At 41.7% G+C, this 19573-nt stretch overlaps 1 long non-coding RNA gene across 1 annotated transcript; it reads right to left on the bottom strand.

Moving 5' to 3' along the window:
• Positions 1 to 3484: 3484 nt before the first annotated feature.
• Positions 3485 to 5261, bottom strand: LOC132073938 (uncharacterized). Its single transcript, XR_009418546.1, has 2 exons — positions 5221 to 5261; positions 3485 to 4434 (listed from the first exon to the last, which is right to left on the bottom strand). It is a non-coding gene; the product is annotated as an uncharacterized LOC132073938 (long non-coding RNA).
• Positions 5262 to 19573: the final 14312 nt, after the last annotated feature.

The following is a 19573-nucleotide window of genomic DNA, read 5'->3' on the forward strand; positions in this document are numbered from 1 at the left end:
ACAAAATTCCCCCACAGTTTCTGCAGATTATAGTCAGAAGAAAATTTCATTAACACAAAAAATCTACTTAAATCACTTAATCCCGAGGATGTATGAACAATACAACCTAACATTTCTGAAGGCACCAGGGAACCCTGCTCTGGTTCTCAGAGCTGCTTTCCTTTGCTGCAGCTGATGCCCAAAAGCCAGGAATGTCCCACAACCACATTTCTAACAGCCAGGTCCATCCACATGCCATTGCCAGTCAGAGGGCCACCAGCTGCCAGGCCACGTCACCTGTGCTGAAATTCTGCCTTGGGATCTAAACTGCTTCCTTGAACTTTCAGGACTCAGCCCAGTGTTACCAAGACTGCACAAACACAGACACCCCTTGGCCCAAATTGTCTGTGGAGATAATGCCTCATTGCTACCAAAGCAGTGCAAAAGAAGAACAAAAATACCAGAAAACCAAGAGAGTTTTTTTTTTTCTCCCCTCAGCATTCCACTTTGGTGAACTGCTTCTGCTGAGGGAACTGCTGCAAAGTTTGTGCCCTGTCCAGATTTGTCAGAGTCCTGGAGGTTCAAGTGTTTATTGCTTTGAAGTTGGCCAGGACAGAGGAAAGACAAGAAAGCTGAGGAACAACCAGTAAAGGTTCTCAGCACTTTTTTATAAGCCTCACAACATGGCACCAGTAGTCCTGGCAATAATTATAAAGATGCATAGGCTTGAGTCATTATTATAATAAACCATCCAGTCTTGCCTGGGCTATAAATAACACCACTTAGTAGCTACCAGCAAAGGTTTAAGGAGAGGATTAAGGAACTGCTTCTGTTGCTTCAGTCAAAAAATTAAAAGGTTAAACAGAAAATCAACTAAATCAAATAATATTAAAAAATCCCAAACCCAGTGAGCACACCTGTGGGAAGGGCACAGTACAGAAATGATGATGTATAATCTCACTACATAATCCATTTGATTTCTTTGCTGCAGGATCTGCAGACTGGTGTCCTCTAGTTTTTGAATCATAAAACATATGCAGATGAGTATTTTCTGCTACCTGTCATAGTGTGTGTCATGCAGAATGGAAATGCAACTAATAATCAGATTCATTCTGGCAATGGAGAGAGAATCAGCAAAAAAGAGCATTTAAAAAGAATATAACATAACCCGAATTTCAGCTTAATGAGGTTCAGACCTTGAGTGCCAAGACTCCAGTACCAAGTGCTGGTTTAGCTTCAGAAAGTGGCAAGGAAATCAAGAAAACTGATGCCACTGATCTCTGGTCTATCAGCTTAAAAACCACCCCTCTAAAGGTGGGAGAGTGATGGCAAATTCTAGAGGCAGACTGGAACAACTCCGCCTTACAGCTCTCAGGCTTGAATCACACTTGGGTGCATGTAACATTCAATGTCCTTCTGACAGCATCTGGGCTGTGTGGTCTTTAAAAATGCATGTGAGAAAAGTTTACAAAAATGCAGGGAAAGTCTGTGTGCTTTAGAGCCCTGACTTGACAGAATAACTATTAGCAGCTAAGGACTCCTTAGCATAAGTTGGTTTTATAAAGAGCGAAGAGCTAATGCAGGAACATTAGGTTCTTTTGGTGAGCTGTACCATGCCAGCACAATTTTTCTGGATTTTGCTACTTCATCCACAGGCAAAATTGTAAAGCCACACAACAACTTTTGCTGGAGTTCCCTCTGTGCACAGATGATAAGCCCTGGCAGTGCAAGCTAGAGTAGTTTGAGAAGCTGCCACCTCCAGCTGTCCATGCTGCCTCTCTGCCAGGAATGGCCACCACGGAGGAGAGACAGCAGCAGTGAATGTGTGCTGGTTCCTCAGCTGCTGGGATTTACAGGCTGACGGTAACTGGAACTGACGTGGATGGTGCTGGCAGATAATGGGCTGTGCCAAGAGCCAAAGCACGTCCCCAGGTGCTGCCCTGGCTTGGAGGTGTCCTCCCAGGTCCTTGTCTGAGCTCCTCTGCACCAGCCCTGCCACTGGCCAGAGGTCTCTGCCTGGGAGCAGCCTGCTTCACACCCAGGCTGAGTCTCACCTGCAAATACTGTCTGTGAAGCCAGCACCATGTCCTTGAGCAAGAAGGAGAGACAGATCCCCTCTGCCACATGGTGTGCAGAACTGAAACCTGCTTTTGGGAGGCATGCTGTTTTGTAGGAGGGAGTGCTGCAATGTGTGACAGCACACAAGATGAAGGAAGAAAGGCAACGTAATGACTGCTCAGACTGATCCCAGTCACAGGCACTAATGTGCCGACTGGCTTGATGTGTGTGGTACGAGTGATATTCAAAGTAACTGCCACGCAGACATTCAATCCACTGTCACCATCTCTGTCACATACTCAGCTTTTGCCAGCACTGAACATAAGATGACAATTTAATCCTCGCAGCTGGTGTTACAGTGTGTTAAGACTGCAGCCCTTGCAGGCCTTACATCTGCTTCCTTTTGGCTTTGGAGGAGAGTCACCCATTAAATATGGGAGAGTTTTAAGGACTCAGAAAAAGCGAACCAATTGGAACAAAACAAGAACTAAGGAAAATGTTTAGATTTCAAGCTCTATGGGGAAAACTGCTCTTTTGTTTCAAAAGGAAAAGAAAAAATACCATTATTTCTCCCAGGTACCACTCTTGTTTTCCTCTGCACCTTATTCTGCACCCCCCTCTCCCCAAAGGCAGTTCTAACCCTACAGAAACAGATAACCCTGGAAATGCTGCAGGAGACTTTCAGTAGCTGGGATTGCTACCATTCCATAGAAGGTAGGATTTAAACTCACAAAGAAAGACCCACAGTGGCTCTCCAGTTTCAGGTTTTTAACCACCCTGCTTCAGCCATCCATGCTGAGGGGTTGGTCTCTCTTAGCAGCCAGACCCTTTCAGACACATTCCTTGTTCCCTCCTCAGTAAATATCAGAGAGATTAGAGGCTAAAATAGTTTTGATTTGTTTTTAGTATTTAAGATCTGTATAAGCCTGTGTACTCTAAACAGGATGAAAAAGGAATATAAACAAAAATATGGCCTGGGTCAATTCAAGTTGTAAACATTTAGGTTTTAACCATACAAGTATGGATCATTTGGTCACTCTTTTACTGAGTAATCTGCAGCAATTTACATGAAGTCTTTGAAATAAAGAAGTAATTTCTAAACTATTATTTTATTCTAGCAGTAACTATGTTGCTATGTACAGCCATTACATTTCTGTGATCCTACACCCTCTGCTCAAGTCTCTAAATGAGAACTATCACTGAATTCAAAGGGACTACGTTGAAGGTAGGCTACATACACCAATATTTGGTGGAAACAAAGTTTTAATGCACCATGTAGGGCATTAATCGGTATCAAGAACTACTGAAATACTGAATCTGTTAGTGGATGATGGAAAACAGCATTAACATTTGGTTGCTGATGCAGGGCCAGTGTGTCTGGATCCTGCAAGGCGCTGTATTTTTTTTCCAGAATGTGGCTACAGTATAGTATTTATACAGTATAGTATAATATAGCCACATTTTCAAGTAATCTCCCTCAACCTATTAAAAAAAATATACTAAATCTGAGGGACAGACATAGAATAAGGCCTTTTTAGTATTTTTCCATGTTGTACTGCAGTGATTTAAGTAGTCCTTTAGAATGTCCAGGAGGTCATCCCTAACTGCCCCCAATGAAGAGGAATCTGCTTTATGTGTAGTTTAATCCACAGTTCTGCTTGACAGGAGTTCTTTCAGCTGAAGTACCTGAAACAGAGATGTTTTATAGCTGGGACCTTTATAGGCCAGTAGTCTGTCCCTGCAGCCCAGCATGTCCTGATAATCACAATGAGCTGCTGCACAGCAAGGAAGGGGGGCCAGAGGCAGCAGGGCAGACCAGGAAGCAGCCTGTGTGCTACTGAACCTCCTTACGTGATGTGTTGCAGGTTGGCTTTCACTCTGAGAGTATTTCTGCCTTTGGGACACAAAATTACTTAGTCATTAAGGAATTTTGGAGGTGTCCTCCCAGGTCCTACAAACACATAATGTACAAAATTACACATAAACACACATAAAATACAAAATTCTCTTTTTCTCTAAAATGAATAGCACCTCCTCTAGGTGATTTCAGTCTGCTGCATTACTGGGCAGGTCTCTTGGAAGTGGTTTGTCCAAACAAATGGCATGTGCTGGAATCCAGAAAACTGTCACACAGGGACAGATGACATGTGAGAGAGAACATGGTATCTGTGGGATTGCTCATTCTTTCTGGAGAGTGCTGTCACGTTTATTTGCTTCCATTTTGTATGTTCCATAAAGCAAGTGCTGCTGCTATTTTCCCTGCATTGTATGAAGTAAGGAGAAAAGTTCTTTGGTCCTTCTCCGAGTAGGGCAAAGGCTGGCTGTAAGTAGCTGATACTTCTAGAATTATCCTTTTCCTCTCAAGCCATGGAAACAGGGAAAAGTAGCAACTGCAGACTGAGAACACATTGATTAAGGATTTATAACGGGAGTTAGCAAGGTGCTGAAAGGAAGAGGAGGAGAGGAGACACCATCTGTACTGTGGATAGTCTGATTTGCACATTAGGATTTTTCCTCTGGCTGGTGAACACTGGCAAAGATGCTGTCTGCTTCCAATACACAGCTCCAGGAAGAGTTGGGAGGAGGGAACCATTTTGCAGGAAACTCTTGCTTCACCCAGTATTTGGATTTCAGGGTGACTTGCCCTGTGTGTCTATAATAGAAGTAGGTGTGCAAAGCTGTGCTGAGAGAGAGAAAGGAGTGAGGGGAAAGAAACAGCGTGAAAACCACCCTGCAGGGCCCAAAGTCGCAGAGGAGGAGGAGAAGAAGGTGGTGTTTGTGGTGCCCTGGGTATTGAAGCAGTGATTCCCCTGCAGACCCCTGGGGAAGCAGGGATTTCACTGAAGCCATGGAGAGGACCGTGCTGGGGCTGACACCACTCTGGAGCCACATTTTGCTAAGCTCCAGGTAGCCATGGCCTGAAGAAAGCTGCAGCATGTGCAGAGACCTGAAGGAAGCTGCTCTGTGCTGGAGAAGATTCCTGACAGGGGCTGTGGCCCTTGAAGAGGAGCCCATGAAGGAGCTCTCTGTGAAGCACTCTAGCCAGTGAGAAGGACACGCACTGGAGCAGGGGAAAAGTGTGAGGGGGAAGGAGTGGCAGAGAGGCCTTCTGTTGTTATCTTATTGTTATTATCATATTTCTAGAGTCCCATACTGTTGTTATTATATTCTTATAGTCCATACCTTCTAGCTAGTTTTCTACCATGCCACTCTTCTCTGCTGTGCAGCTCCTCATGGCTTCACAGAAGCTCCTCCAAGGCTCTCGGCCCACCCCCTTTTATCCCAGCTATCTTCACGAGCTACAGCTGCTGCCCAACTAAGGACTTCACAGCTGTAGCTCATTTGGAATAGCTAGGACCCACTTATCCAATACATAGGACTCTCACGACAGCCTTCTACTTTATGTTTAAGCTGACCAGAAATACATTTGCAAGATTCATCCATCTTGTAGCTATGGTGAAACATGGCTTGGCTGTGGAACTATGCATGCAGGCACTTGGGAAGCTCCTTCCTATCAATTAAATTATTGAAATGAGAGCCAAATCTCTTAGTGGCTATAAATGCTGTAATTCTTCTTAAGATAGGAAAGCAAGCAGAGCTGTTCTGATTTATGATAACTGAGGATCTTGCTCTCACACGAGTAGGAATGTACTTAAAAATATAAGCAGTGGGTCTGATTTATGACTTTTTATGCACTGCTGTGAATTCCAAGTAACACATAAATCAGGAGTTATTCAGTGCAGGTAAGTTATTCTTGATTCATGCACTGATATTTTGCAGGTATAAAGGCAATGTAAGTGAGAGAGAACCAGGCTCAGTATTTGATGAAACTTGAAATCTGTTTGCTCTGTATCAGTAACTTCGACTTCGTATGGCTCACGTGCTGTTTCTGAAGGGTCTTTGAGAAAGACAAGCTTAGACCTGATGCACATATACTCCAACCAGAAAATGTTTTAGAGTCCAGAAAAATGCCAGCTGACTTCACAGGAGTGTTTCAGAGCTTCATCCTGATTTTCTGGAGTCAAAGAGATCTTTGCTAATGACTTCAGCAGCATTAGGATGTGCTACTAGCTACCATATTCCTGTTGTAGTCTAGTTACTGAGCCACAGAGCTGCTGCTGCATCTGCTTTTTGGATAGTCTTTTTGCTAACAAATAGATTAAAATATGATGGAGTAAAGGGAACTGAGTAGTATTGAAAGGTCTCTGAATTTCCCTGCGCTGGTACAAGTATCTGAGGAGGCAACAGCAAAACCATCATGTGTGTGTTTATCTGAAACATTTTTGTTGTCTGAAACATGGGTTACTGACCGTATTTATGATGGGTTAGGTCTTGCAGGCAGAACTGGTTCATTGGTGTTCTTGGTCTCTAAGAAATGGACCCTCCCTGTTCATGGTTTCTAAGGAGCCAAACCTGCACAGGTCCCAGGGCCAGTGTATCAGCCACTGTGGTGGATTCATTTGTTCATTCATTTTGGGCGAATTTTTTCAGGGTGGGAGGCAGAAGAGCTTTTCTACCTATGCAAAATGCTGCACAGTGCTGCACTTTCACTGGCTGACCAGGAAGTCTGGCTCTTGTCCTGCTGTTTTTCACCTGGCTGTGCAATATCTGCTTTATTTTCATATCTCCCTTTACTGAGTTGTAATTGGCGGAGTGGTGAGTTGACTTTGACTGGATGCCACCAACCCTTTCTATCACTGCCCCTTCTCAGCTGGACAGGGGAGACAAAGGACAGAAAACAACTCAAAGGCTGCAGAGCTCACAGAATTCCCTGTGCTAACATTTGCTTTCTGTACTGTGATAATTGAGTGGCAGGAGCACAGTGCAGTTGATTGGCACATAACAGAGAGAGAAGGAAATATGTTGTAGTCTCTGACTGTCACTCAGCTTGGAGAGAAACCAAATTTCTGATTTTGAATTACATTTGTAATAGAGAAAACAAGGTCTTGAAATATTTCCTTTGCAGTCTGATTGGGTTAGCCTTGTAAGTATCACTAGAACTACAATGTGATTGAGTGCATAAGAATGTCAATATTCGAAAGTGTTTTGTGACTAATGACTATAAAACAGTATGGAAAACATTGGATGACAGCACCCTCACCTGGGTCACCCTGGTTTTGTCAGCACTTAAAACACTTTACATGTGCCTCATCATATCTGAATAAGCTTTGGAGCAGCCTGTTGCCTAAAATCAGAAGAAAAATTTTAGGCACCAGGCCTCTGCTAAGGCTTTGGTCCCTAGATTTCCCATGGCTCTTGGATTCCTCCCTGGAGCTGGGAGCATTGCTTGCAGGAGCCATTGGAGTGGGGTGGCTGCACAGAGCAGATGCAGATCCCTCAGCTTTGTCCTCATGGAGCCACACTGACACTGCTCTGGAAATGCCATGTCTGATTGCTGTTTCCCACTTCACTCTTCTGCTTGTACTTGCAGTATAGTTTTCTGCAGATTTCCTGGAAAATTAATACTATCTCTTAGTGAAACAAAGTAATTAGTGTAATGAGCTTGTGTCTAGTATATGCATTTTTCTCCCCAAAACCCTGGAACTCAATATCAACATTTAAAGCAGCTGTGCTGCTTAATAAAATAGCAAGCTTTCTCAACTAAAAGGTGGTGGGTTTAATTATATTTAGAGTACTTTAATGTGTACAGGCTTCAAGATAACGCAGTAACATTTCCAGGGATAATTCTGTGGCAAAGGAGTTAGTGTAAAACTCCAGCCTCCTACTCTAAACTGCATATCCAAAAGTGCTGACATAGGAGGTAGCACGCAGCACAACCACAGAAATTGTGAGCTCCTCTCATTTGGTCACTACTGTCAGCAAGATGTATCTCAGTCTATTCTTTCATTAGCAAATTAGATCCCATGTCAAGGATTCAGTTGTGTCTCTCTTGTTGCTGCGCCAGCCACACTGCTTCTTTTGGTGTCCTGTGCTCTGCTGTAGTCTCATAATCCAGGGGAGACCATGGCCAGTGTGCAGACCCCAGAACTCAGTGCCTGCCAAGACATCACACTTGGACCTCATTTTACTCACAGCACAAAATAGTTGTGTGGCAGCAGGTGACATTCAAATAAATCATCTGCAGGTTGTGTCCACAGTCTTGGCACTTCAGGTCAGAATTCCTGTTTAGGGTGTGGGACACACGTTCTCCACTGCCTGGGGATAAGTGACCTGTGAGGCACATCGTGTTTGCTGGATCCTGTGGAATGAACTAAACCCTTCTAATTATGCAGATGGGAAGAGTGTGGAAGAGGGAGCCATGGCCCTGCTCACACAGCTCTTGTTCCTCCTGCCTGTATGTGAGGAAACAGGGTCTTTATTTCCTTCCTTGCTCCGGGGTCCACTGAAACTTGAGAGGTATGTCCTTTGGATTAATTTCTGTTCTGAAGTCACTACAGGACCACTGATTCCGATTATAATGGATTTGGTACACATCTTATCCTTTGACAACTCCTTTGGAATGACAATACACGTACCAAAGAAAGCTCATCTTCTGGACAAGTAAGAGTTACAGTTCATTCCAATCAAGTATGAATTTGCTGGTAATCCCAACCTGGACATTTCTCTTGCAAGTAATTTTTAATTATTATCATATATGGCTGCCTCCATCACAGTTTGTATCACTTTTCCTCCTCTCCTTGCTATGCAGTTTTAGATTTAGGGTCAGATTCATTGTAGGAGTAAGCTGTGACAGCTCTATTGATTTCACTGGATCTGTATCCAGCTGTGAATTTGAATGCTTTCTTTTGTCAGAATGCCTTGAAGTTGAAATGAAATGTGCAAGGCATCTGTGATTGTGTACCTTCATTGTAAGGAAGGGATGAGCATAAGAAAAAAATTGGCTCTTGTAAAACTGCAGCATAGCTTTAAATAACAAAAAGCTGCATTTTGCCATCTTGCTTTTTGTAAACAAAACTTCTCCTGCAGGTAGTTATGTTTTGTTTAAGAGCAGATCCTAAGCTTGGAAAAAACATAAATATCTGTGAACTAGCCCTGGAGTTCAAATTTGTGTTCAAAACTTCCTTTGATCCAAGTAGAAGGTAAACAAATACTCATTGCTATGACTGTATTTGGCTCATCATGAATCCAAAAGAAACATCAGGCCAAATCCACGAGAGCCAGAGATGTCTTAAGTAAAATAAATCATCCCTGTACACTCTATTGCACTTCCAGGTACATCACGCCCCATTGCTAGTTGTGCTTTTAGTGGGAAAGTAGCTGAGACACATACCAGGCACAGACCCCTGATGCAGACAGTGAATTTTTACCCCACTGCTACATGGCATCCCTACCCAAAGCTCAATAACTGAATAAAGTCTCTAAATTGTACAGGGCAATGATTTTCTCTCTGTTGTTTGAAGTGTGAGTGCTGCTTTCATGGAACACAGTTGGGCACTCAAAATTATTTTAACTTTTAAAACTTGAGTGTGTATTCCAACTTACTGTTTAGTCTGAAGTATCAGAAGAGAAACTCTAGAATCTTAATTAATTACAGTTGTGTTTGGCTATTTATTGGTCTCAAAGATGTGGACCTATCAATAACTGATTTGCATACACATTTATAGGAAATTGCGTTACACATTAATAAATTTATAGAAATTAACTGATTAATATTGAGGTCTCAGGAAAAAAAAAAAAAGTGATTTTGCCAAACTTAGGAGTATCTGGATGATTGCCTAATACGTTTTACAGCTACATCTGTGACCTCTGTCCCAGATCCCAAATTTTTCTCCTGGGACATTGGACAGATCTTCAAAATATAGTTGACAAAGAAGATGAACTGGAAAAAGAAAGCATTTCAGATGCTTGATATTGGTCAGACTTTGACAGTCTCAAAGGGTGAGTTCAGGAGGTGTTGAAACCTTTCTCTTCTGTGTAGCAGAAGCGAAATGTGGTGCTGTGCTGGCAGGGCCACACGGTGTCATTGCTGCTGATAATTGTTTACAGGCTGTCCCTGTTTATGTCAAGAGCAAAACTTCAAGTGGGAGCAGGTTTCCAGACCAATAACATCAAAAAGTGCAAGACATGGTCAAAACCTATTCAAGTGAAAGTTTTGGAAAACTTGCAAAAGTAATGTGACCTAAATTTGACAACTGGAATGTTTGCATGAGATTTTGTTTGTGTAATGTGTCTCTTTATGTGAAAGAGCTGCAGTTTGCCAGCAGATTTTTTTGATTTAAGAGAAGATCTCACAGCCTAAATTCATATACATGCGGTGTTATGAACATGCATAGATTAGGTTGTGAACTCTGAGTCAGAGACCAGCTGGTTTTTGTCTGCACAGAGAGCTTCTCTGCTCACTTTTGGAATTTGTCACCTTATAAACCACCATCAGATTGGACTTGAAGGAGCACTGGGTGTTTATATGGTATCAGAACTGAAGCCTATCAAAACCAGAGGAGGATTCTGATGCAGTCTGCACCAGCGTCACTGTATGCTTCGATTTTTGTCCTGAATGTGGAGGTGAAAAAGTTAGGGTTTTTTTTTTCCTGAAGTACTTGACTGTCCTTTGTTTGTTTGTTTAATTTAGGTGAACTGCTCTGTTACATTTGCATTTTAAACTAATCAGTCTGTAATGGGTTAATGGTGTTGATTTCTTTGCTAATATTAAATTATCATTAGGAGGACGCCTATCCTCCTTAAACACTTCAAGAGTCTTTTGGTAGAAGAAAGGGATGTATCACTGAAATTTATGAGAATGAACATGTTTTCATATAAACATATGAAAGTTCATAGAGCTAAAGCTTTGAAAAGATTTATCTTATATGATGAAAAGTCTTGTAGGTTGTTAGTTTTTTGAGAGGGATTTACCAATATTAAATTAATGTCCTGCCTAATTCTGGACAAATCATTGAGAAGTAACAATGTATAATGTGCAAAATAAAACCAAAACTATAAGAGAAATTTATTTTTGCTCAGTTTGAGGAACCAGTAGTCCAAATAAAGCATTTAAAAAATCTGGCTTTGATTTAGGTCTTATCCATGTATACTAAAATACAGACCCCAAATATTTTCAAAGTTACTCTGCCATATATTGATTTCCTGTCAAACTTCCCTAAAATTGCCAGAGGTACCAATATGTTCAAAAGGTAGGCAAGAGTTCTGTAGTTTGCAAATTTCTCCTAAGCTGTAATTGTGAATCACTTGTGGGTTGTGGAGCTCTCAGTCCATAATGTAGCTGCAACATGAGCTTCTAGTGATACAGACATATGCTACACTTTTTCCCAAAATTGCTTTTTCTGTATGTGCAAGTGGCGTAGTCGCCATAGGAATGTTACCCGGTTGATGAAAGGAATGGTCTGATAAGCCACTGATCTGCTCCTGGAAAAATATGAGCCTTAGAGATTAATCAGTCTGTTCTCTAAAGTAACAGCGGAAAGTTGTCGTGTGTGGAAGAAATTGTAACTGATTGATTTTATTGTGATTTGAAAACATGCCACTCAGCTTGGCATATCTTTAAGTGAAAAAGGGAAGTTAAGCCAAGGGACCCACTGATGGAAAAGTTATAATGTTTCAAGATTCAATACTTTTGTAATAAATAATTCTCATTCATCTTCATTTTGTTTAAAGTAATTTTTCATTAATAAAATTGTGAAGACACCAGCTGTGTGTGAACTGGCATTAAATTTGGATTCTTCCTTCAATGAAATAAAATGGAAAGTAAAGTTGTACTCTGCATGAAAATAAAAACCCTGAGCAAATCTGTCCTGTCACAGTAGCTTTCTCAGTGGAGCACTAAATAGTTTTTACTCCTCCAGTGAAATATAAAGGATGAAATCCTGCAAGAAGATCTGCAGGGAAATTCCTTTTCCTTAATTTTATCTTTTGGGTTTATATGATCTGGCCTTCAGTAAGGGGTCACCTCAAAAAATATTCTGTAAATTCTGGTCCAACTTTGTTCCCAGCAAGTGCAAAGCTAAGAAAACTCTCAGACAAAGAGAGAATGAGGGAGTGTAATACTAAGGATACAAAAATGGGATTAGGACTTTGAAAGGAAGCAGGAGGAAGAAGAGGAGCAGCAAAAGAAAAGAAGAAAAAGGGAGGCACCTAAGCCACTTTCTCCCAGAGAGACAGAGGAGCTTAAAAATTCTAATTAATTAGTGAAAACTAATTAAATAACAAATGACAGAACTTTCCTGGAATAAAAGGTTAATCTTTTCTTTATTACATGCAATATAATAAAATATAAAGCTTTTTGTACGCTTGGGGTTGGATTTTCTTCCAGTGTTCAAGGAGAATATATGTTAATCTTGACTTCCTCTTAAACTCATTAAACCGTGGAGAGTAAGGATCACGCTTAGGCAATCTTGTCCTTCGCCCCTCTGGTTTGTTAGGGAGTTTCTCTGGTGCTCTCAGCTCTGTACAGAGGCTGAAATGCCAGCACAGGAGTTTGCTTGAGCTGCCAGGCACAGATCGGTGAGATTTCCACGGGAGGGCAGTGCAGGTGCTGTTTTCCAGGAGTGGGGACAGCAGGGATTTTCAGAGATGCTCTCTGTTTAAAGCTCAGAATTCAGAGGCTGAGTTGACAGCAGTGCTTGGCTTCTAGGACCTCACGCGCCAAAAAAGAGATGCAACTCAAATTGCACAAGGATTTCAGAAGCAGTAAGTTGAGACTGAGAGCAAAGGAGGATGTGCAGAGGGTGCAGCTTGGCACCAGTAGAACCTACTTGCAAAAGTAAACCTGGCTGGTAGTTGACTCTGAAAATGACCTGTGATGGTGCTTGATGCAAATCAATAGGGTGAGGAAGCAAAAAGCAAAAGCAAAAAGCAAGGTGATGTATTTTCACCTTTTAAAAGGCTTTAAAACCTACGGGTGACAAATGGATGGGAGGTGTATGCTGGGGAGAAGAGGAAGAGAAAGCATGATTGCAGTCTGAAAAACACTTGAACAGGGCAGAAGGGAGAACTTGTGCTATAATTTCTTGACTTAGGAACTCACGAGTACACTGTCATTCCAAAGGTCAGATCAAGCTTCAGATGGTTCTTTGAGCTCTGTATGGCAGCCAAAACAAAATCCTTCAAGAGAAGGTATTTTACACTAACAGCATCACACCTGTGGTTGAGAAGCCACATTTCTCAGGGATTCAGATTTGTGGTGATTTTCTCCAAGAGCAGAGCAGAGCTGTGAAGAGCAGCCACAAAAAGGGCAGGATCAAGCCACTTTCTTCCATTTGTAGTTGTCCACATGATAAAACAAAACTTGGCCACTGATGTTCTTACAGTGGTCAAGGGCACTGTGGAGCACTTGTGGTTTTTGTCTGTCGATAACTTGTGGTTTATATTCACCTAGTCCTTTTTGTTGTATTTATTTTCAGGTTGAGCAGCCACAGCTGCCAAACAATGACATTAAGTCAGCTGGAATTGCTACCCAAGGAGAAAGTATGTTGACCAGGGTAATAATAGAAACCACATTCAGGGGTAGTAATTCATTTCAGATAAGTAGATGATATTCTTGATGTACTGATATCAATTTAGTAACAAGTTTTGAAGGATGTTGCCCTGTTGTTGTATCATGAAGATCTATTCATACTTGTATGATTAAGGGGTTTGTTGTTGTTTGGGCATTTTTTATTCAGCTCAATGAATATTTAAAAAGCCTCTTTTATCCCCACTGTGAATCCCTTTTTAGCATCAAAACCCTAAGAAGTCCTCTTTCAAGCAGTCTTGATAAAAATCTCTGGTGTAGGAGTGACATAGTCCCACAATTTTATTTCATTATGTGCTTGTGTCTTGAGCAAAGACATTTCACTTTTTAAAGAGACTAGATTCTCCATGGCAGCACGACTTCTGTAATTGCCCAGCCCTTTGCAAGGCTTGAGTAAAAACATACTGCCACATCACAAGAATGGTATTTTAGGCATTTTGCTCTCTTTTTACACAGATGTATCCAGATACTTAAATCTCAACATAAATTTGAACAGCACAAACCCTCTCTTACAAACCAAGGAGAAAGAAGTCATGTGACTGTGGTAAATCTGTATTTTTATTATTTTATCTTTGCACAAATGGAGCCATGAAAATTTGTTTATAAACACCATGGCATTTTAGTATGTTTGGGCATTTGCAACTTTACCTAATGTCACATATCACTATCCTTAGCAACTAAATAATAGTTATTATTTACCAGGACACAGAAGAGTATTCCACGCCTTTCACAGCACTGTGTGACAGTCTGTTGGCTGTACCCTAAAACTGCTCATAGAAGAAGAAATACATTAAACATAACCTGATGTAAATTCTGAGGAAAATCCAACCTCCTGCTGTGCTTGGCATGGACTTGGCCTGTAATTTGGGAGAAGGAAATAAAATCTTTCTGATTTCACAGCTGTTATTGCACCTCAGGGCTGCAGTTGTATTTGCAACCCATTTGCTTCTCTTCCACCGAGTAGGACATCTGAATATATCCTCACTCTAGCCTGAATAAAATATTAACATATCGCAAGGCTGTTAGGACAGATTGTATCCAAGACAATCTTTTCTCGCTCTAGAAAAGCCTATCAATCATAACTTGGTATAGTTGTTATTAATGCCATGGCTTTTATTCATTTGGCTATATGCACCTAACTGAAGAGCAAAGTTTACATTTTCATGTTAAGTGTTTCCTATCACAAAAGTAACTGCTGAAATGCTTTTTTGTTACAGAATTTATGAATTGAAAATACCCTCCAAAGTTCTAATTAGAGCTATATTTATTTTACAAGGTTCTGTGGTATTTTTTTCAGCAGCATTGTGAAGTAGAGCTGTTACATGTATTTCAGTATATTAACAGAAATAATGATTATCTGAAGGCAAGATTACTGCTACCCATGTGTCCCAAGAACAATTCAGTTAAAGAAGTAAATATAAATGCAAGATATATAGATGCATGATGTACATAGACAGTCATTCAAATACACTAAAGAGTTCATTTACTCTGAAATATTTATTTGTGACCTATCACAGTGGTTAGTCTAAAGCCAAACCTTATTCTGCTTCTGTTTGGATGCACATAATCTATCAAGGATACATTTATATTCATAACTCTCAGTTTTTAATTGGCACGTGTGTGATAAGCAAGCAAACAAACAAGCAAACGAACAAACCCCCCAAAACACAACCCTTTCCTGCCAGGAAATCTACCCCAGCCTGGGCTTCCCATGGGGCTGCAGCATCCTTTGGACATTCCCCTGCTCCCGGGTTGGAGCGTGTCCAGAGAAGGGAAGCAGAGCTGGTGGAGGCTCTGGAACATGAGGAGTCCAGTGAGGAGCAGCTGAGGGAGCTGGAGCTGTTCAGCCTGGAGCAAAAGAGGCTCAGGGTCACCTCCTCCCTCTCTCCAACCCTCTGACATGAGGGTACAGCCAGGTGGGGATCAGCCTTTGCTCCCAGACAGCCAGTGACAGGACAAGGGGGAAAGGCCTCAGGCTGCACCAGAAGGCTCAGGTTGGATATTAGGAACAATTTCTGCCCTGAAGATGTGGTTAAGCGTTGGAACAGGCTGCCCAGGGAAGTGGTGGAGTCCCCATCCCTGGGAGGATTCAGAAAACGAGTGGATGTGGTGCTTTGCAGCACGGTTTGTGCTCAGTTGAAGGCTGGAGTTGAGGATCTTGAAAGTCTTTTTCAGCCTTAATGATTCTATGATTCACTGCCCTGGCTGTCAAGACTCCAAAAGCAGGGACAGGATTTGTTTCCCACTTGCAAAAGGATGTGCTGGCATTGAAGGAAGCCTCTATTTTCATGACACAGAGTTCCCAAATATTAAAAATCTCCCAAATTTGTTCAAGAGCTTGCAACTTGCAACAGTTTTTGTTGGTTTTTTTTAATGGCAGCAATAAGACTGTCCTGAAGTGAGTCAGTCCCTACAAACTATAGTCTCCTTAAGAAAAGAATCCAACCACTGTGAAAAGTTTGCCAGCATGCAAAGCTGACTCTGTACTGCATGTGCACATCCATTTTCTGTGGAAGTCCTTCACTCAGAGCTGTCTGGTGGGACTGAGAATATTATATAAGCCAATTCAGACCCCAACTGTTTCTATTTAAAGATTACTGAAGTACCGTGATTGATTCACATTTACAATCAGGCTTTTCATGTAAAGAAGAAAGTAAAGAGGAGTGAAAATTGATTTATTTGGCATGCCCATTGCACAAATTTCAAGGTCTCTAAAAATTGTTAATGGATTGTAGAGGACTCTCAATATGAAACAAGCATCAGACCCACATATTCTACTCCCTCCCTCTACTTTTGTCTCCCCTCCCCCATTAATTTTTGATTTTATGTTTATGAGGCTCTGAAAATAGTCTAATTCTTTTCTATCTGGTTTGGGCCTATCTTTACCAGCTGGTAAATAGGAAATGTTCACTGTAGGAAGCCAATACTCTGCAGAGTGTAAACAGATGGAATCAATATAAAGTGACAAGTTAGACTGTGCTACTGAGAATACAGAGCCAAAACTAAGAGCATAACAGTCACGATACTTATTTTGTTCCAATTCATTTGGTACTGAATAGCACTTCATATATGCACAGCTGTGTCCTTCCATTTTTTACTTTCTTTCTTCTGGTTTGATGATGACAATTTCAAAGAAAAACTTTAATTAAAGATTTTACACAGAATGGCCCAAAGTAGAATATAGAGAAAATGAGCACTGATGTGTTTATAGCACAGAGAAGAATATTTTTCAGGCATTTATTTCCTTTCTTTCTTTTTAACAAAACAAACAAAATCTGATGGCTGTATCTCCCTGCATGTAATATGCTGGATTGATAGATCTTTGCAGATTGAAATCTCCCATTTGGTGATAAGGACCTCTAAAATCTTCCCCATCATCCCCTTTCCTCCTGCAGTATGTGGTACAGCAGGCTGCCATCGAGGGCAGGAAATCTGAGTGTTCATCCCCGTGTGGATGTGCTGGCTGAAGGGAGGGGGACAGTCAGACACAGAGGCTGCTGCAGAATGCTCTGGACTGTCCTGAGACAGCCTGGAATCAGGGTGACTGAGGGTCCTCCTCCTCCTACACTCTCAGGAAGGGTGTTTTGGAGACCCTCCAGGGACATTTTGTGGGCCACTGAGATCCCAAGCTGTGCTGTGTCACAAGGTTTGCCTTGGAGGCACATCTGAGCTCCAGTCCTTTTGCTAGAGAGAGTACCAGGTGTTACAGTATGAGTTTGTCTTTACTCATTTATGCATTTTTGACACATTCTCACAAAAATGGAAGAACACAGCATGTTTTACCACTCTATCCCCAGCTTATTCCTTGCAGCATATTTCTTGATGCTGCCATTAAAATTTTTGCTATTTTTGCTTTCTTGGCAGATAAGAACCCCAGATTTCCCATATGTTGTTTATTAGGGTGGCTGTATGGTTCTAATGAGGGGCAGCAGCCACAAGTTTGAACACAGATTTTGCTTCTGATCCTTGTGTCAAGGGCGAGGTGAACTGGGTTTCCTTCAGAAGAACCACTGGGTCTGTCCCAGCCTCCTCTGTGCACCTTCCAAGGCCAGATCCATGGGGCAGACTCAGTTGCTGAGGAAAATGCCAGCTGATACAGTGGTTGGCAATACCTGTGTGGGTGACAAAATGAATTCGTGGCAGGAAATCATCTCACAGTCAGCCACAGTGTGCAGAAGGGAGTGCCTGCAAGCTCCCCCCTCATGATGCCTGCAGGGGATCTGTTTTCACTGGATATCCTATCCTGAAGAATAGGAAAATATTTAAAATATTAATTGTCTTCCCTCTTCCCAAGGGAAGCCTGAGTGTTTTACATGCATAAATGCTGCTGAGATGCAGTCACTGCTGGGGTGGGGAGCAGCAGCCAGCTGGCACGTGTCGGTGACAACAGAGCATGCTATGCCAAAGACACTGTGGCAAGGCCTTGTGGTTGCTGGAAGTGTGTGATACCAGCAGCACTCCAGAGAACAAACAGGAGCAGTGCTTCCAGTGGCTCTGCTGGAACATTCTGATACCATTAGCTGGTGGGTTCATGGCCTTTCTAACCTGTAAGGACAAATGGTCGCATCGAGCTGGCAGAAAAACATGCCACTGTTGCCAGGCAGCACAGCATCCAAACCTGTGCTTCACTTATTAAATAATACATTTTACTTAAATCCGATTGCAAGGAGAAAGGAGTTGTAATTTCTGTGTTTCTTTCCCCATGAACAGCTTGGATTTGTGGTGGAAATATTTTGCCAATCATGGCATAGAAGAGAAATCCATACTCTGGTGAAGTCTAATCCTATCTTTGAATTTCAAATTCCTTTCTCATTTTTATCCATAGGAACTGTAGATATAAATTCCTATAGAATTAAAAGAAAATACTTTTTTAAATGAATAAAATCTATTTTTCTGTCTTCATGTCTTTAGCCAGATAAGCTTTGTCTTCTTCCAGCCTGCTTTGACAGGCAGAGTTGCCAAGGAGTAGTCAAATCTGCCTGACTCCCTGCTTCTTACTTTGGGCAACCTTTGCTTATCTCAGGGGCTGGCTATAGCCACAAAGAGGCCTAAAATGTGCTGCAGTGGGAGGACTGGGCTTAAAATGTTGACCGGACTCAGGCTGTTGACTCTTTTGGTGAGAAAACCCCAAAACTATGGAATCTTGGCTGCACTGAAGTCACTTCTCTATGATCAGGACTCCCTACAAGGACTCTCCTCCTTACTCCTAATAGTAGCACTGCAGAGCAGATACAGCTGAGTTTGATTGTCTCAGGCAGCCACCCTCAAATGAGGGAGTAAGGAGCAGTGGCAGGATCTTTATTATTGCTGCTGTTATGTGAGCCAGAGAGAACACAGCCTGACTCAATTCCCCAGTTGCTTCTGCAGAAAAAAACAGTAAAAAAAGAGTGATATTTTTAAACAAGGCTTTGTTCTTGCAAGCTGAACAATTCAACACAGAACAGAGTAAGCGTGGAAGACTTCCAATACTACTCTTATTGTCAGTTCTCAGTTTTTAAGTTTACTCTAAGGTCCAGGCTGCTGAGGTGTTTAACAGACCTGGAGAAGGCACTCAGTTGCTAGAATGTTAACATATTTGTTGCTTTATCCCATGTGTCCCTTTTCTTTCAACCTCTTCTTGATTTGGGGAATTTTTGCAGAATTGAAAAAAAAAAAGTTTTGGTATATTTGGAAAATAATTCACTGATGTTCTGGAGTTCATTGATACTTTGGAAATGTATACCTGCCTTGATCTTTTGTTTCTAGCAAACCTCCAGGTTTTAGTATTGAAGGAAAAACATCCTCTGCCTACCATTTAAAATATATGAATCTGAAATTCATTTCTTTGCCTAAAATATTCTTGTAGTTTACTAGTGCCATTTGAAGTGAAATTTGCCTTAGAACACCGAGTAAATGAAAAACACTCATTTCTCATGGAGTGTTATTGCAACATTTCCTGCTGTGCCAGGGAAGGTTGTACTCTATTCCTGTTCATTGGAATCACCTGTAATTTGTAGATTGCAGAGAATGTGGAAAACATTATCAGGTGCTGCAGACCTTTTGGCCGCAGTCAGGCAGGATGGGCAGAGAGGAACATAGCTCAGGATGACCTGGTTTAAGATGCAGGGCTTG

Source organism: Ammospiza nelsoni, chromosome 5, assembly GCF_027579445.1.
Source record: "Ammospiza nelsoni isolate bAmmNel1 chromosome 5, bAmmNel1.pri, whole genome shotgun sequence".
In the NCBI taxonomy this organism is placed as follows: domain Eukaryota; kingdom Metazoa; phylum Chordata; class Aves; order Passeriformes; family Passerellidae; genus Ammospiza; species Ammospiza nelsoni.